Source organism: Neopelma chrysocephalum, unplaced genomic scaffold, assembly GCF_003984885.1.
Source record: "Neopelma chrysocephalum unplaced genomic scaffold, ASM398488v2 Primary Assembly neopelma1_257, whole genome shotgun sequence".
In the NCBI taxonomy this organism is placed as follows: domain Eukaryota; kingdom Metazoa; phylum Chordata; class Aves; order Passeriformes; family Pipridae; genus Neopelma; species Neopelma chrysocephalum.
The window spans coordinates 149,772-167,986 of record NW_020897919.1 but is presented as its reverse complement, the minus strand read 5'-3'; the positions used below and the strand labels follow the sequence as shown (position 1 = coordinate 167,986).

Below are 18,215 nucleotides of genomic sequence, written 5' to 3'. Positions count from 1 at the left end.
GCCGGGGCCGGGGAGCCGGGCTGCGGAGGGAGGGAAGGAGGGCAGCGGGGACCGGGGCAGCCGGGGCTCCCCTGTCCGGGGGTCCGCGCCGGGGCCCGGCCGGGCCGGGGCGTTGCGCGCCGGGGGCGCGGCGGCTCCGCGGGCGGAGAGGGGAGCGCGAGTTGCCGGAGGTCGGAGCTCGGCGGGGCGGAGCGGGGCCCGCCCGGCGCCCGGAGGGGCTCGGGGCGGTCGGAGCGGGGTCCCGGGGGCGAGTCCGGGGCGGCGGGACCGTGCCCCCGGGTCCGGGTGTGCCCTGGGTCCGGGTGTGCCCCCGGTCCGGGTGTGCCCTGCCCGCCGGGCACCGGCCGCGCGCGGGGCGATCGGAACCGGCGATCGCCTTTCGCTCCGCGGCTCTCCGAGTGTGAGCAGGATTTAGCCGCGGCTTATTTTCCTTTAGGCGAAGGAGAGCGTACCCCTCCGTGACTCGAATTTGCTTTTTAAATAAACAGACGCGTCTGAAGGGTTTCACGGTGTCCAGCATGGTGTGAGGAATGCTCTGATGTTTAGGGAAGAGCACAAACACCAGCTAGGGCTTGAGCGCAGTGTTTCTTATGGAGTATAACGATGTTCGGATGGGTTTTTAAGGTTCAGGACTTGAATGCCCTCAAATTAATCTAATTGTCTTTTTTTTTTTGTACGTGTCTTCTAAAACTTAAGCTTTTTCTCTCAAACGTGGTGATTCCTTCCGACGAGTAAGGCCAGGAAAGACATGAGCATCGTTGTAAGTAAACAGGAGTGTATGCATGTACTGAATTATGTTTAAGTCTACCTGTATGGTAGACGTGTGACGCCAATATCCATCCTTCCTGTACCTAAACATCAAGGCTGCTGGTTCGAAGGTGTGCGCCAGACCTGTGCTCTCTTCCCCCTTTCTGTCATGATCCATCTCCAGCAGAGCAGACTGGCTGCATGCTGCTTGCCTTTGCCACGTGAAAAACTGTAGATGACATGGTGAATCTGAGGCCTGTTTTAGAGGGGGCAGAGTGCACTCCTCTCCCTGAAGGGCAGTGTGGATTCCCCTCCCGTGTTTTAGGGTCCCTGCTGGTGCAAAGGGAGCTCTGTTGGCTGTAAGTGGCAGTGCCACAGGTGCATTTGTCTGTGCTCTGCTTGAGCTGCCCAAACGTTTCCCAGCTGGTGCTGCAAACTTTTGTCAGAGCTCTCGCTGTTTTGCTTCGGTTTGGGAGCCTGTCTCATGTAGTGATCAGAGTTTGCTTAAAATGAGTCTGAGAGATGAGAAATGGCACAGCAGACCCGGCGCCCTGTGTGCCTGCAGCTGCGCAGAGCTGGCAGGGACAAGGAGAAGAATCATTTTACAGGTGGAAATTTTCCACAGTGCCCACTGCACCCGCCGGCTCTGCACGGGCCTGAAGTGACCAGGCTCCCTGGGGAGCCTCGCCTGCAGCCTGGTGCTCTCTGGCATTTGTGGGCGGGAGGTGCAAAGGTGTGCTTCTGGTTATCGGTTTCGGTATTTTTCCCGCGTAGAAATGCGGGGTTTGAGATCCAGCACAAACTTTTGGCTAGACTGCAGTGCTTTGGTGTCGGGCGGCATCTCCCTCCCCGTGCTCCAGGGCAATGTTCGCTGTGCCGGTCGGGGCACTCGTGGTGTGCGGGGCTGGCAGGGCTCCCTCACATCCTCGCTGCCCGAGAGACCCACGGGGTCAGGCCAGGTGTGGGCTTTGCTGGGCTGCTGCTCCTGGAGAGCCTTGGCGCGGAGGTGTGATCCGGCTGGGTAACCCCAGGCTTGAATCACCTTTTGGGATGATACACGCTCGTTTTTAATGCTGCTGTTTTTCTTAGTCAGTCCCCCTCCCCTCGGGCACTGGCTGGCCGTGGCCTGGATCTGGAGGAGCTTGGCTTTTCGGGTCAGCGGTGACCTGTGTGTGCAGAGGGGTGTGAGGTGCCAGAGCCTCCTTTGTGAAGTGTGTGTACTGCATCTCCCTGCAGGAAACAGGCTAGAGCCCTTCTGAAGAGGCAGGTAACCACAGTGTCTTAATTGATGAACCATCTGGAGTGAGCAACTCTCGGGGACAGGGCACAAGCTCTGGGTCTCTGTTGTGGTGCCTCCCACTGCTTTTCTGAGGGACTTAATCTCTCTGGGTCTTGTTTGGCTGGGTCTCGAAAAGGAGGCTCTTTGTCAAGTGGCTTTGAGATCTCCTGGTGCTAAATGATGCGTAATAACAAAGTGTTAAAACATTATAATGTTTATATGAGGCTCATTCCAATGATCTCTATATTCCACAAGGCTCAGGTTTTCAGAAATAGGCGCAGTGCATATTAAGAAGAAATCCAAGTTCACACAGTTCATCCGGGCAGTGAACGTACAGCTGGGATGCCTGTTTTTCCTCTTCCGGGCAGTGTAAGTCTGTGGTTATGCTCTCATGTTAAGGAAGTCACGCTGGTAACTAAGAGGTGTAAATGAGGTCAAACACGGCCCTACAGACCCCAGGTCCAGCTGCCAACTGCTGGACTGAGTGACCCTGCCATCCTTGCAGAAAGAGCCAAAGGAAGCATGAAGTTCTTTTTTTTTTTTCTTTCTTCATTTTTTTCCTTCGTTGCCCCCCCCATCAGTCTGACTCAAATTGTCTCTTCTAAAGAGAGGGAGGAGTGGAGACTTCATTACATGAGACCATCTCTCAAATAGTAATGATTCAGGTTTTTCAAGAGAGGCTTCTGAGTCAGGCCTCTTACCAGTTTGCTGTCAGACAGCAAAAATAGCAGGGGCATCAGTCAGTGGGTTTTTCTTTTCTTCTTTCTGTGTTCCTGTGTTTTTGGCAGGAGGGTAAGGGAAAGCTGGGTCCGATTCTGCAGGCCTTACTCATGGGGATGGGCACATCCAAGCACATGGAGTTGCCTGTGTGATTCAAGCATGGAAGATTTAGGTTGCTTATAAGTCTTGTTTTAACTTGATTGGGAGTGAAGCATTCAGAGGGGTGGAGCAAGGCCTGCCAGATGCATTTTGACTGGCTCTGAGAATTACCCCAAATCCGAAGCTCAGGCTGTTTTCACAGGACTGATAATTTTCTGGTCCCTGTGGCCCGTGGAGGGTTGAGAGCATCCGTGTCACGAGAACACGTTCACAGAAAGCCTCCGAGCGATCCTGGGTGATGTGGTGGGAGATGGGAGCAAAGATCCTGGCACGTCTGCCTTGCCACCCCTGTGCTGGCTGGAGGAGCTCACAGGACTGGAATGAGCCACGTAGGCTGTTTCCTCCTGACCGCTCTGTCACGGGCCCTGCCTCAGAGGGCTTTTCCTTGCAGATCTCCTTACTGCCAAAACAACGTTGAAGAACCTTGGTGTGACAGATCCTGGTCCTCCGGCCGGGAGTTAAGTGAAAACTCCCTGATTTCATTTGAATGTTTTAGTTTGTGCAAACCAAGAAACCCAAACCGAACTTTAGAGGTCACGCAGTGAAAGCACAAGAGCAGTTGTTTTCCTCACCTCTCCAGCAGAGCGTAATCCTAGCTCCAGTGCGAGTAATCCTAGCCCAGATGTAATGCTGTAATCGTTGGACCCCTGGATGTGGGAATTTACCCTCATAAACTCGGGAGAGGCATCAGGCCAGAGTGTGGTATGTGACCTCTTTGGCAGGGAACTTGTTTGGCCTTGCAGGAAATGACTTGTTCATTTATTTAGTACTTGTTCAAGGTCCTGCACCAAGAGCCGAGTGGGACTGAGCTCTGGAGCCGAGCAGCTCGGGGAGTGGCAGGGATGGGGCACACAGCAGTGCTTGGGGGGATGTGGGGGAACCTGCTTAGAGCTGTGCTCAGCTGTCAGCATCTGCCTCGGGCACCCACAGAGCAGGGCTTGTACAAATGGCCTGGGCCAGCTGCAGGGTCTCCCTGAAGAGCTGCCTTAGAAACGTCCAGATCTCCGCTCCTGTTTGGAGCCCACTGGATTAAAATGTTTCAGAAATGAGGTAGGCTCTGGCACACCCCCTGGAACCACAGGAACCTGGTGCTTGGGACGCGGATGCGGGATGCTCAGGAGCTCTGGCTCCAGCAGGATGTGAGAGCAGAGGGGTGCTGGCCACCCCAGCTGCTCACCAACAGAGTGAACACAGGGCTGTGAGAGGGTGAATAGCAGAAAGCCTCAACAGCTGTTATTCCATGCGGGTTTGTGCTCCTCACCTGCCCGAGCTGATTGAGCTGTCGGGGTTCAGTCCTGCCCTGTCCGTGGGTTGTGCTCTGGCGTGGCAGTGGCCCCTTAGCTGAGCCTCTTCAGCAAGCTAACCCAGCAGAAAGCTAGCCCAGGGTAAACACAGGGGGTTTTCTGCCAAATTAGCACACTAAAATGACTTGGTGAAGGGCATTAACGAGCCAGAGAGCCCTTGGGTGGTGGCTGTGGCCAGAGCAGCAGAGCTCGTGGTGAGGTGGGCATGGTTTGTTGGTTCTGTCCCAGCCCTTTTTCAGCAGTTCCCTCGTGCTGCTGGTCTCAAATGGTCTGTACTTAGAGAAGGCAGGCCTGTCATTCGGCCCATTTTTGGTCAGAGATCCTCAAAAGGCTCGGCTGGACCTCTCATGTATTCATGTGGCAGGTACTTGTGTATTTAGGCTCCTGGGAGGGAGGCTGTGGAAAAAAAAAACTGTCCTGGGGTGGGAGAGGGTCATTTAGGAGCTCAGCAGTCAGCCCTGCAGTCTGGAAAACTCCTCTCACCCCTGGAGCTGACCTGCTTATAGGTATTAGCCTGTCCCAGGGCACTCTTCTCTGTTTTGTCTCTGTTCTTCTTTAAATTGATGGCAACTTTATGGTAGCTAGAAAAAGAAATGTTTTCTTTTTTTTTTGGTTTTCGTTCCTTTGGAGTAATTTAAGTTACCCTTTCCAGCTTTCTTGTCCACAGGGAAGCATAAAAAATTCAGTTTTCATAGAGCCTTCCCTAAGATAAAACTTGAAGGAAAGAGCTGGGTTTCATGAAGCCTGTCCCCGGAAACTTTTGGAGTTCCGTGTTTTGGAATGAAATCCACGTGGGGTTCCTGGAGTGCAGAGCCTGAGGGATGCACCTTCTTATACCCTTGCTTGGAAGCCATGCTGGCATGGCTGTGCTCTCCCCCCTGCTTGTCACAACCCACAGCCAGGAAGTTGAGCTGCAGTGGTGCATTTTTTTTTTTTAATAAAAGGGGGTTTTACCCTTTTCCAGCCTTGTCTTCCTGGCCCTTCTCCAGGCCAGTCTTTAGGCTTGGGATTTTAGAAAGCGCTGGAGATGTTTGGAGGCTTTGTCCTGCTCTGGGTTTTACCTTGGCTATTTTACCACGAGTCAAGTCAGACTGATGCCAAGAGCCATTGGTAACCTCATCCTAATTTTTTTCCGCTGCTGTGGCTTTATGGGAAGAAGCAGTTGGTCATGCCCAGGTGTTTGCAGCCCTGACACTGTAATCACCGTGTCCTGTAGACATGCTCTCAGGAGAAAAGGGTTACACGGTGAGTAAATCTTGGTGGCTGGTTTGCATTACTCACAGCATCAAAGGGAAATCCTTTGAAAACCGAGTGGTAAGTGTGTGTAATTTGCAGCTCATGAATGGGTTCTTGGCTGAGCCTGAAGGGATGCAGGTGTTCTACCTCTCCTCCCTGTGGGATCCTTTGCTGGACTGCTGGACTCCTCCAGCCCTGAGCAGCCTGTCCTTGTGTTATTTACTGCCAAGGGCATCCTGACGGGGTGTTTGCAGTTAGCTGCTAGAAACCCCTTGGGGGCAGTTCCATCTCCCTCTCTCTCTCTTGTCTCCTGGCAAAGTTTGCGCTGTCTTTTCTTGCATCATTTTCCACAGAAGGTCAGGTCTCCACAGCAGCCAGCACAGTGCCTGGTCAGGCGAGGCTGAGACCTGATTTTGTCAGCTTGGGAAATGACAGCAGTGGAGCTGCCTTGTTAGGGAGATGGCCTTGGGATGAGCCCGCTGTACCTGGGGGTTTGCCAGGGTGGTGAGGCCTCCATCGCTCCGGCAGCGGAGCCAAGTGCATCCAAGGAGCATCTGCACATCTGCAAGGCAGGAAAGAGGTGCCAGTCAGTGTGTTTGTGCTGTAGCGTGGCTGGATCTCAGCAAAATGCTCGGTTTTAAAAATCTCTACGTGCCAGGCTTTTCTTTAGGAGCAGGCTGGGAAGACTCTGGAAGTGATGATATTTCTAAAGAAGGAAAGGGAGCAGGATGGGATGTTATCCAGCAACGAGGGCTGATGAATAGGAGCCCACAGTATCTGGAGATGACTCCAGGCTGCATTAAAATCAGGAGCTGGATGTGGACTGGAGATGTTTAAGCTGATATTTTTTTTTTGTGGTATCCCTGAGACTAGGAGCGCTGTACCAAGGGCTCCAGGGAGAAGTCCTGGGTCTTGTTCTTCTGGAAAAAGGGAAGCATTGAAGAGGAGTCCAGATGTGGTGTCCAGGGAGAGGGCTGTGTGGGACAGCACTTGCTGGGACTTTATTTGCCTTTTATGGACTCTTCTGGCAAACATGGAATGTCATCTGCCTATAAGCCATGCCTGTGGGAAGCAGATGGTCTCCAGGTCCTGATGGGGACCTGGAAATGTCCCACAGGCCCAGGGGAGAGGGGAGTGGGACTGTGTCTCCACATGGAGCTCAGGTCTGCAGATGGGTCCGGAGTGTTCTGACGTGTCCTTATGGATCAGCCTTGGGAAGCTCCTGTGGCCCCATGGTGGCTGAGGGGTTGAAGTGCATGGCCAGGGTGTCCTCCTGCCCCCAGCACAGTGTATCTCCTCTGTTGCAGTGCTGGAAGAGGAGAAAGACGTGTTCTGATGTTGCTGAGCGAGCTCCTCTAAGGGGAACGTTGGGATGCCAGGGCTCATCCTCAGCATTTGCTCCAGCAGCAGGCATCACCTATCCAACCAGAACTGCAAGCAGGTTTTGATAGCTCCACACTGGGAAAGAGCCTGCTACAGTCCAGGAGAAGAACCTTTTTGATATGCAAGCCAAAAACGTGCTAACTGAGCTGCAAACAACTGAAGGGTCTGCTCTTAAAGTAATCCTCATTCAGAGATAGACTCAACTGTTTTTTTTCCCTAAGATGGCCAGAAAATCCTGTAACATAAAGCAGGAGGAGAAACGAGCCTTACATGGACATTGCTTTCTCCTCTGAGAAGATCCTACCCCGCAGCTCTCAGTGCACCTCCGCGCAACAGTTGATTTGTATTTTGTTGAGAGAATGGGACAGAAAGAAACTCTTGTAAATGGATGTTGCATGCACTGACACAGTGCAGCAGTTCATTTTAGGGAAAGCAGAGCCTGAGCTGTGCCATTTGAGGTTATGCACCATGACGTGCACAGAAAGGCCCGTTGCATTGGGGTTCTGTTGTTCACAGCGCTCTCGTTCAGCAGGTTCCAGGGTGGTGCTCACAGCACAGCGCTGCTGGCTGTGGGCTCCTCAGGAAGCTGTGGCCTTAGAGGGGAGGGAGGGGGAGAAGAGGCAGTGCTTAAAAACCCCCCTCAAGTTAATTTTGCTGCTGACTGCCGACAAAGTAAAATAAATTGAGTTTCGTGTTCTCTGGATTTATTCTCGCACTGAATTGGAGGAGGCAGCAAATCAAGCTTGTTCAGAAGTGGATGAGCTTTCCAAGAAAGTAACTGAGTAATGTAAAAGCCTCTCGAGTTAAGGAATGATCCAAAGGGAGGTTGCAGGAGTGCCTGTCTCCATAGCAGAGGTGCTCCAGGCCTCTGAGCATCTTTGTTGCCTCCTCTGGACTCTCTCCAAGAGGTCCACGTCCTTCTGGTGTTGGTAGCCCCAGAGCTGGACGCAGTACTCCAGGTGGGGTCTCACCAGAGCACAGTAGTATTTTTAAAGCCCTGATCATAAGGCTATTTAAAAAAAAAAACAACCAAAAAAAACCCAGCCAAGGCTTTTTGTTTCATTTTAGTGAAAGCCCTGTATTTTTCCAGGGGAAGCAGGAGTTCTCCTGCCCCCACTGTGTCCCTCGGGGGTGTGATTCCGAAGCCCCCGAGGCGCGGGGCTGTGTGTGGGTGGCAGGGCTCCTTGGGAGAGGGAGGCTGAGCACCCCGAGGACTCTGGGGCTGGCGTCTGGAATTGTTTAAATTGGCTGTGGTGGCACGGTGCCAGCTGACACCAGCTGAGAATCTGGACAGAACAACTTGTCCAAGGTCACCTCACGGGCTAATAGCAGAGCAGTGAATTAGACCCGGGTCTTCAGAGTCTCACTACAGGGTAAATAGAGAATTGCTTACCACTTCTTGGGGGGTCTGCCTGTCTTAAAGCCTTATAAAGAAAAGGCAGCATCAAACTCTTGAATCTGGTATGATGTAGAGCACTATCCTTTTGTGCCAGGATCTCTGGTTAAAAATAGAAGGGTTTTTTTTTCCCTCTATAGCATTATTTATTTCCTTTATACACTTTATAACGTTCCAGGCCAGGCTCATTTCTCAGAGGAGAGGGGCAGAAGTGCTGCTGCACTACTCGGGACTGGTACCTGTTTGTGCTCAGGTCACCTTTGTGACTGTCTCTTCCCCAGGTGGAAAAAGTAAGTGTAGTTAGCAGTTTGGACACAAATTGCATCCATGTCATCTACTTTTAGGGACAGACTGCCTTTTTAGGGTCTGCAGAGGAGTCTCTATGAGGTTCAGTCAAGCCTTAGTACAGAAGCCCTTGAAAACCTTCAGCAGGTTCATGTGCTGGTGTCCCCCTGGTAAGGGCCAGTCTAAAAGCTGCTGAAGCCAAGAATTGGTTTTGATAGTTTTCTCTATTCATCTGTGGTCATTTATGAAGTACTTCCTCCATGTGTGTAGAGATGCTTTGCTTTTTTTTTTTTTCCCCTTTTCAAGGGCTTGGTGAAAAAAGAAGAAAAGCTTTTTCAGTTGCCATCATGATGGTTTGGGGTAAGGGAGAGAGAATGGGAGTTACATTAAAATTCAGGGTCTGCAGCAGAGAGGTGCAAGGCTGAGCAGTTGGTTCTTGCTGGAGGGAGTCCCACGGCTGATTTCCTCACGTGGGACTGGGAAGAGGGACCCAGGTGGTGCAAAGCCGAGTGGAAGGAGCAGGACAGTGGCTGTGCACTCCCTGTGTCCCTACGCGCATCCTGCCCAGGGGAGCCGGGGCTGGCACCCCTGTGCTCAGGTGAGCTTGAGCTCCGCAGCCAGATCCATCTGCAGAGACGAGGGACGAGCTCTCAGCTGGAGGGAAGGACCAGGGACAACCTGGGACAGCTCAGCAGTGACACCTGTTGACTGGGAGAACGGCTGAGGTCGGGAGGACCACGGGAGGCAGGAGAACCCCGGGTGTTTTGGTGTGTTAAGCCTTGGTTTGGGCCGTCAGCGTGTAAGGGAGGAGCGGAGGTGGTGCGGTTTGTTAGCAGAACCTGTTGTGGGAGGGAACCTGCAGCAGGGCATGACTGACTTTTTCCAGGTAGCTGAAGTTGGAGCTTTCACCCTGGCTGATTGAAATGTGCCTGGCTCCGGTTTGTGATTCCCGTGGCTGCTGGGCTTTGTCCTTCTCTTTCCTGAGTACCAGATTTATTTCTACATATGTTTACTTACTTCTAATAAATATAAGGCAGAGATGTCCTGAGGCTTCTCTATATATTTGTCTGTAATTAAGGTAGGATTAATTGCTTAAAATTGTGTTTAAGGGCCTGTTCTGAGATCAGCAGATAGGAGCATGAGATAAAATGCATAATGAATACATTATGTTATAAATAATGGACACAGCCTGTGCACAGGCATCCCTGAAAGGTAATAGCTCTTTCAATATTTAATTAAGTGGGTACCATAGGGAAAACACTCTCTGTGACTAAGGTAATTTTCAACCTGGCTTAGCAACACAGATCAGTCTGAACTGTGGGCAGAGACCTGGGTGCAGTGTGGGGACCCTTGGTAGCCACTGTTTTCATGGTCACCCAAGGACAGGTTTGGTGCCTGGAGAGCTAGTGGGAAGGGTTAATGTTGGGGGTTGATCCCAATAGCACCTGGAAGATTTCTTGGTACTTCTGCTTTGCTTGTTTGCTGACCTGGGAGCATAGCAAGCCTCGTGCTTCTGTGGGCTTTGCAGAAGCAGGCTTTCCACAAGGACACCTGATGGATGCTCTCTCCTCTCTTGGAGCCCTTTTTCCCGTGGCTGACTTATGGCCGCTCCAGAGCAGATCCATTTGCAGGTAGGGAACAGGGTCGGGTGAAGGACCACAGGCACCGTGGAACATCTGAAGCATCCTGCTGGCTTTCCCTGCTTCCTGCGTCCTCGCCTGGCTGTCAGTGACCTTCCCTGAATGTCACAGCACGTTAGGGGCGCTCCCGGGGAGCAGATCCAGGCTATTGGGGTTAAATATCGGGGCTGGTGTCTCGTCTGGGGCCGAGGCCTCGTCTCTGTGCTCGCAGTGCGTGTTTCCAGCGCTGGGGGAAGCAGTAAATAACAGCGATTAAACAAATACCAGTTACAGATTTATGTGGTGTTGTTGCAGGGAAACACAGGGGGAAAAGAGTTGTAAGGCGAAGAGACAGGAGAAATAGTCTTTTTAACTTGAAAAACATGTTTGTATTGAAATTGGACACAAAAGCTCCTTTTTTCCCTCATGCTTGTTTATTTTTTTGCGAGTTCCATTTTTTTTTTCTTTATCTTTTGTGGAGGAAAGCATGAAAAAACCCTCTCTTTTGTCACAGCTCCCCTATAATCAGAGATACCAGACTGGGAGCCAGGGCTTATGACAGTCCTTTTTTTCCTTTTCTTTCTCTCTTTCCTGGAAGGGGTGGCTTATTTTCAGTGCTGTGAGCACCCAGCAGGCCTGTTCCAGCTGCAGTCCCTGGGAGCTCTGTGTTTGCTGTGCACGAGGGTGTCGCATTTCATACGTTTTAGAATTTAACTGGGAAAAACTCACGGTTTCTCTTTTTTTTTTTTTGGGGGGGGGGGGAAGGGGAGAGAACTGCTGTGTTTCTTTTCCCAGCACGCCTTTATGATACACTCGGACTAAATTTGATTCTGCAGAATTATATTTAGCTGGAAGTGTAAAAGAGGACAAACCAAACCAAAATAAAAAGACTTTATTCCAGGGTGATTAAAACATTTCATCTGACCCAAAACCGTCTTTTCTCCTACCCTGTCAGCCCAAAACTAGGAGAGAAATATATAAATGTGGGGGAAGCACCAGTGACTGTTCAGCTCCTGAGCACAAAACCCCCAATCAAACCCCAGGTATTTGCCCTTGTCACGTGGGTTTGGAATAGAACTTGTTTTTCACTGCTTTTTAAAAGGTAAATGTCTTCTCCAGAGAATTACACCCTTTCTGTAACATGCTACCCAAGCCCTCCAAGAAACAAGGGTCTGTCTGGTGACAGCGAGGCTCTCAAGTGCTGCCTTTTCAGCCTTGTAAGGTCGTGATTTCCAGGTTTGAGCAGCCACAGGATCTTGGAGCTGTATAAAAAGTAGCACTGTTACTGATGGAAAATCAGTTTTAGGTTATTTTTGATTCATTGCTGCTAATTGTTTTCTTTGCTGCCCACCATGAAGAAGGGAAATTGCGATGCTTGAGTTTGCTGGGGCAGCCTGAGGTGACCCGGGTGACTTGTGGCACAGCCACCTGTGGCACTGTTCCTGCTGTGAACCCGGCCTTCTGCGGGAAGGGAGGCTCTGGGGAAAGGCAGGAAGGAGCAGGGAGTCTGGATGTGCTTGGGGATTGCTGGCGTCCCTCACAGGGAGCAGAGACACGTGTTTGGGAAGGAGGTTGGTCAGGGAGAGGAGCCGCCCCAAAGACATGTTAGGGAGGGGGATTTGCTGCCCATCTTCCTCTTCTGCCCCTGAAAATGTCTATTTATTAGGCAGGGGTGGTGGGAGGGGGAAGTGCTGGCGTCTAGAGCGGAGTAATGTGAAGGATGCTGCTTTAGCTACCCCTGCAATTCTCCTCTGTGACAGCCACAGAAGCAGGAGGAGACAAAAGCAGAGTTTGCTGGCTGAGGTTAGGAAGCTGCCTCATGTTTGGAGTGTCCCGGGGCAGGAGGAACGGGCAGCACCTCTCGGGGAAGGTGTGCTGTGCCAGGGCGCCGTGGAAATCACGCTGGGCAGTGCTGGCTGCCAAGCAGCAGAGATCATATCCACGGCGTCCAGACCTGCCACTTGTGCCAGGTGAAATGTTAATGAGCTGGGAGTGCCAGGAGTGAGAGACCTCTGAGAAACCAGAGCAGAGAATCAGGCTGCAAATACTGAGTGCTGTTGTACAGGTCAGTGGGAATCTGCCACCTTGAGTGGTTTGAGCAGAGTCACAGAGGTACGGCCACAGAAAATCTAGGGAAGTTATTAAAGAAACGAAAAGGTTACCATAAGAAAAACCCTGTTTAGTTTAGAGCGGAGCCGAGTCACAGGAGGCATGTTAGGGAGATGTAAAAAGTGGTATTTTTTTACACTTTTTCCTTTTGCACTCAGGTGTAAATCAAGTAGAAGGGAACGGTCAATTAAATGGACAACCTGATATGAATAATAAAGAAAACATAAGTTTCTGCACAAACTGGTAATGAACAATCAAGTGCTTCATGGATTTCACCTGGAGCTTGATGAGCCGTGAGGGCAATGAACAATCAAGTGCTTTAGGGACTCCACCTGGAGCTTGGTGAGCCATGAGTGCTTTTCTACCAACTTCTGCCTGACCTTGAAGTTTTCTCTGCCTGCAGGGTGGGAGCAGAGGCAGACCCCAGCAGAACGCATGTGGCAACCTCACTTTCAGATGGCAGGTAGCTTTTCAGAGTTAAAATAAGCCCAAAGTGACATTTTAGCTGTTGCTGTGAGAGCTGTTGAGCTGCTGGACCTTGGGAGCATGTTCTGCCCTCCCGGCTGCAGCTGGGCTGTGAGCAGCACTCAGCTGGGGCTTGTTAGGCTGGGAGGGGCAAAGACTTCCTGGGGCCCTTGGTGGGCTCAGTGTGCTTTAGGAGGGAGCTGGTGAGCCCCTCTCTGGAGGTGTGTGGGAGCCATGTGAGGCTCTGCGAGGAGGACGGGCTGCCAAGGTGGTAAGTGCATGGGAGGTTGTGTTGATGTTGGATGGGTATCTGCCTTCTGGCTCCTCTGAGGGTGTCCATGAGGGATGAGGGCTACAGAGGCAGCATTTGTGCTATGTGTGGTGTGTTTGGGGCTGGGACAGGGCTCTGGGCTCAGGCAGTCAGCCTCTCTGATGCCTCTGAAGGGGTCTTCAAACTGGCAGAGAGGAGAGTTGGTTTGGACAGAGACTGCCTGTGTGGTCACTGGTAGGGCAACAGGAGGACTTGTGGTTCGCTCCTTCAGGTCTGTTATCCTCCTCTGGGACCAGGCTGGATCTCTAAGTGAGGCTGCAGTTACTTCTGTGACAGACTGAGAAGTGTTTGGGATGTAACTGTGCCTGGGGTTTTGTGGGGGCTGCAGGTGTTGTTTTTTTCTGCTGGTGGTCACACAGTAAATACCTGGGAGGGTATGTGGTGGGGGGGTCTTTGGTGCAGGGACCCTGCCCTGTTTGGTGAGTGTCTCAGCTTGGCCTCCATGCCCCACTCATGTTGTACAGGTGTTGGCAGGTATTACCATGGGCAGCGTGCCTTCCTTGCCCTTCTGTGCCTTTCTGTTTGGGTTGGCACGTGTGGAAATACAGCTCTGAAATCAGATGTGAGGAGCAGGCTGCTTGTCCAAGCCAGGTGTAGGATTTCTGGGCGTTTTTTGTTGTTGTTGGTTTTTTTTCCCCCCTGAGGATGCTCTATTTGTGGTCTTTGCTGCTGATTTTGAAAGGAAAGCATCTCCCAAATCAGTGTATGAAGAAAGATAATCTGTCTGTGGTTGTTGCTTAATGCTTGTGCAGTCCCGAGCTCAGAGGATGTGGTGATGGTCTGCAGCAGGTCTGGTGGTGGTAGGAGGAACACCTGTGTGCAGGGGCTGGCTGGCCCGAGGCTGTGGAGCAATGCTGCAGTTAATTTAGCTGAGTCTTGCTCTTCTAAGAGGATTCACCTGTTCTGTCTCGAGGCCACCACACCACTGCTCCCCCCCCTCTGCGGCAGCCTAACGTGGAAGCTTGTGCTTGCTTGTTCCAGCTTTTTTCTTTCTCTGAAATGCCTCCCTGTTGTTTTAACTGTAGAAAATTTCAGGGAGAGGGAGATAATTCAGCTGGTTGTGAAACCAGCCCTCCAAAATCCAAAGCTGCCACCGTGAAAACAATGGATAAAAGGGACGGACGAGAGAGGAGGAAGGGCAAGCGTATTTCGGAAAAGCTGTGCTGTTTTTGGCTCCAGCCAGCAGTTTGCATAGAGAGTAGTTTATTGTGAGTGAGAGCTGAGGATACCTGCCAGCTCCGTGGAGCCCTGTGCAGCAGTGCAGGATGCCAGGGTAGGGACAGAGCTGTCCCCTTGACTGGGCCAGCCCCCAGCCCGTTGCTTTTGCTGCTCCATGAGCACCTTCCCCCTTGGTTGCCTTTCTACCCCTCAGCATTGTCAGGCCAAGCCCTGCCCTGTGGTCAGTGAGTCTCAGTGCCCCTCCCAGCAGTGGGTTTGGGTGCTCTGGTCTCCCTTGGCTGGCTCGGGTGTGCTGCTGTCTGTCCCGTGGGAGGGCAGGGGGACCCCCAGCTCCACACCAGCCTGCTTTGTCCCCACTGTGTCCCCCTGGGGACAAACCTGATGTGTGCTCCAAGGTCCTGCTGCTCTTCTGGCTTGTTGGGGTTCCCGTGCCTTGATGCTGAAAATAAAGGCCCTTGTGAGATCAGAGTGCAGTTGGGGCACATGGGGATGTTGTATAGTTGTATAGAACATTGTAGTGTTCTCCGTGCTGGGAAGCACACCCAGGATGTGTTTGGCTGTGCTTCTGCAGTGCTGAGGGTTGTAAACTCCAGCTAGAGCCATCTGGAACAGCGTAAGGAGCTCCCGAGTTCCCACGTGGAGATCTGGGTCACACACAGAGCGTTTTCAGGAGTTCTGAGCGATCTGATCAGTTCCTCTTTCCACTCTATTTCATTTTCTTGATGGTGAGTGGAACGGATCAGCAGTGTTGCTGGAGAGGCTGTTCTCACCAGGCTGCCACCCCAGCTTGGCAGGGCCAGGAGTTCCCAGCAAACACATGCTGGTGTGCTCCCTGTCTCATGTGAAGGGATGCGGCCCCTGGAAATGCACCGTCTGCATTGTCTCGTTTCTGTTACGAAACGCAGGGCAGGCACAAATACAGGGAAAAGTGACTCATGTTCTGCTCGTCCATGGGAATATCTCTGCGAGGAAGCGCGAGTAAAGCTCCCCAGAACCCGGGTTCCGAGTGTGTAATGTAAAACTGGTGCTGGGTAACTGGAGTTGTGGAAAATACCTCGTGGCGACGTTTCAGTGCTTAAAAAAATAGTTCATTCGCTTTGAAATACGCTATGGTGCAGCACTTCAGAAAAATTCCTTATTGTAGCGAGGTTTTAGAGGCTGTCCCAGTATTTCAGTATAAAGCCAGCAGCTAGAACATTAGTAGGAGGAGTGTTCAATCCGGCCTGCCCAAAATGGCAGTGTAGCTAATGCGGGATGTTTAGCAGTCCTTACCTCTGCTGAGGGAAATGAAAAAGTCTTTGTTGTGTTTCCCATTAAAAGTCATCCAGTCCTGAATAACTGCGTTTGAGAGAGAAAACGGTTGGCTTTCTTTTTTGTAACTTTTCCTTGGGAGGAAGAGTTTGGCCGTGGTTGTGGTGGTGGCCTGGGTTCCTGACAGCCCTGCCGTGGGATGCTGTGGCCAAGGTGACATCCCTGGTACTCGTGCCTTGTGCCAGCACCTGAAGCAGGGAGAGATGCTGCCAGGCCAAATCCGTGGTGCCCCGTGTCCAGTGGGACAGGTGAGGTCCCTGCTGTATGGGCAGCCACGTGTGAGGGGTTAAACTGCAGAGAGCCAGCTCCTCTTTCACTGAATCTGCCAAATTCCACACCAGTCCAGCTTTCTGAGTTGTTTTCTGGATGGGTGGGTGAGAGCACAGCTGGTGCCACAGGGCAGCCCTCGAGCTGCCTCCACCACACCACAGGGACTCTTGTTATGTGTCATGAAGTGTCCTTGCTAGCAAGGTTAAAATCTTGATGTGTCCCTGTCTTCGCAGGGAAATCCTTGGAAGGCCAAACCTTTGAAAAAGCATCTCCTTTCATCTCTAACTTCTATTTCCTATTGCTCTCTTGAGCTAAATGTGTTTTGGAGCGGAGATACCTTAGGCAGGATTTTGGGGGCAGTGAGCTGCACGTCCTGCCGAGGGACAGCTGGCTCTGCTCAAACCTGGAGGTAGCAGAGGAGAGCTGTTGCTGGTGTGGGTCAGAGCCATCCCATCGAGCTCGGCCGTGCACCGGTTCCGCTGCTCTTTACGCTGATTTTTGTCGATGCTGGATGCAGCCTTTATAAACACTTCTATTGCCAAATTAAGCTTTTCCCCTTCCAAAGTCACCTTAAATGACTTTCTTCTTCTTCACCCCTTGCTCAGAAGAGTTTGCCATCCGAGACAAAATGGAGGGAGCAGGGGAGGTCCTGCCAGGGCCCCCGGGGCTGTCGCAGTCCTTGTGTCCTCCCTCGTGCCGTTTCTCTGTGCAGGGACACTCCTTGAAGCATCAGCTGCTCGGAGAAGAGTTCCCCTGCTTTGAAAGCAGCTTGTACGTGGAACTGAAACTGCTTTGCTCAGATGACCAGAGTGTTTGTTGTTAGGGGAGGTGCCTGGTGCTGCATTGTGGCTTGTGCTCCTTCTGGGAAACGCAGTCCGCTTCCATCAGCTTGATCTTGCTGGTGCTTGCAGACTAAACTGACAGCAAACTCCACTCTCTGACCTTAGTAGAGCATAGTAAGGACAAAGTGCTTGGAGCTTCAAATCATGATGTGTAGTTGACCAAGTTAAGTGGTTTTTTTTGCTTAGAAAACAGGGGTGCTTCAGGCTGTCCGTGCAGCTGTGGCTCTTCCACCAAACGTGCACTCCTGTGTGTTGTGGGAGTGTTGGTCCCAGGCACTGCTGGTGGCCTGGGATGTGTATTTCCAGGCAGCCCCTTCCCAAGTGTTGCCTCCTCACTGGTAGTGTGACATGGAGCTGCCTGAGCAGACCGTGATCTGGGCAGGAGAGACAAGTCTCAGGTTGGGCACCTCTCTCCTTGGGGTGTGCCAGGAAACCCAACAAAAGGGTTGGGACCCGCAGAGAACCTTTTCCTTTTGTCCTTAATCACCCTCCGAGACATTGCCCCAGGATTTGAATCTCAGTTTTTGCTTTCAATCTGTCTGCAAAGTGCTGGACAAAACCAGGAGTAGTTCAGAAGTCCTTGTGAGAAAGTCCATGTTCTGCTTGGTGGGAAGGAGATGGGTGGGTGGAAACCCCGCTCAAATGCTGCTTGTTATTAGAGGGGCTCAAGGTCTCTGTGTCTGTGCCTGCTCAAGGTGGATGCCTTCTAGCTTAAAAAAAACCACATTTTTTTTCTTCCTCCCTTGGATCTGAACTGGCACAGGATGCATGGAACTGGCACATGAGCGTGTGTGTCCGGCTGACTTGGGCAGATGTGGCACGTCCAAGGCTGACCAGCTTTGTGCCAAGGGTGTTGTGGAAATCAGCCAGCTGGTTTTGTTGACATGGCTAAAACAGAGCTTCACGTGGCAGCACCAGGGCAAAGCTGAAGGGGAGAGTCAGGAGAAGTGAGACCAAGCAATGCCCCTGGTGTTTGTGGAAGTTTCTGGTGACGGGAGGCAGGGAGGCTGTGCTGGGGTAGTCATTCACCAAGGAGCCTGCCTAGCTGTGTGTCAGCCACGGTGTTGCTGAGGCCTCCTGCAGCACCAAATGGGCTGTAATCCTGGGCAGAAATGGCTCCAGTGCTGTGGAAGCACCTGCAAAATCCAGCTGGTCCCTGATTCAGTGTTGCTGGTCCCTGACAGCAGTGGAATGTGTGCACAAGTAGTAAGCTGAGGTGCTGTGTGTGGTGTTTTGTGTTTTTTTTTTGTTGTCATCTGATTTTTAAGGTTTGCTTTTTAACCAGACAGTGGCTAGTGCTCCAGTTTTAAACTGATTGATGCTTACAACTCTGGTGAAACCATAGATGCTCTTCTGGTATGAAGTGTGGAAGTTGTGGAGGAATGCATCTGGCTCCCATGGGATGGGGAGCTGATGGCAGTGCCCCCTTCCAGTAGTGTTGGAAACTCCACTCTTTCAAAACTGAGGGATCCTGGGTATTTTGAAATGCAAATGTTGTGGCTGCCTCAGGTGTTCAGGAACAGAGTCAGGAGTTGCCTTTCCTCATGTATCTACTGCTCTTTTCCTCTAGGTTACGATGC

The 18,215-nt window shown here is 51.8% G+C and overlaps 1 long non-coding RNA gene across 1 annotated transcript in view; it reads left to right on the top strand.

Annotated features, from left to right (window-relative positions):
- Positions 1–557, top strand: part of LOC113977746 — a 4,397-nt gene extending 3,840 nt beyond the window's left edge. The window contains exons 2-3 of the long non-coding RNA XR_003537409.1: positions 443–448; positions 547–557. This is a non-coding gene — a long non-coding RNA (uncharacterized LOC113977746). The remainder of the gene's footprint in view (positions 1–442; positions 449–546) is intronic.
- Positions 558–18,215: the final 17,658 nt, after the last annotated feature.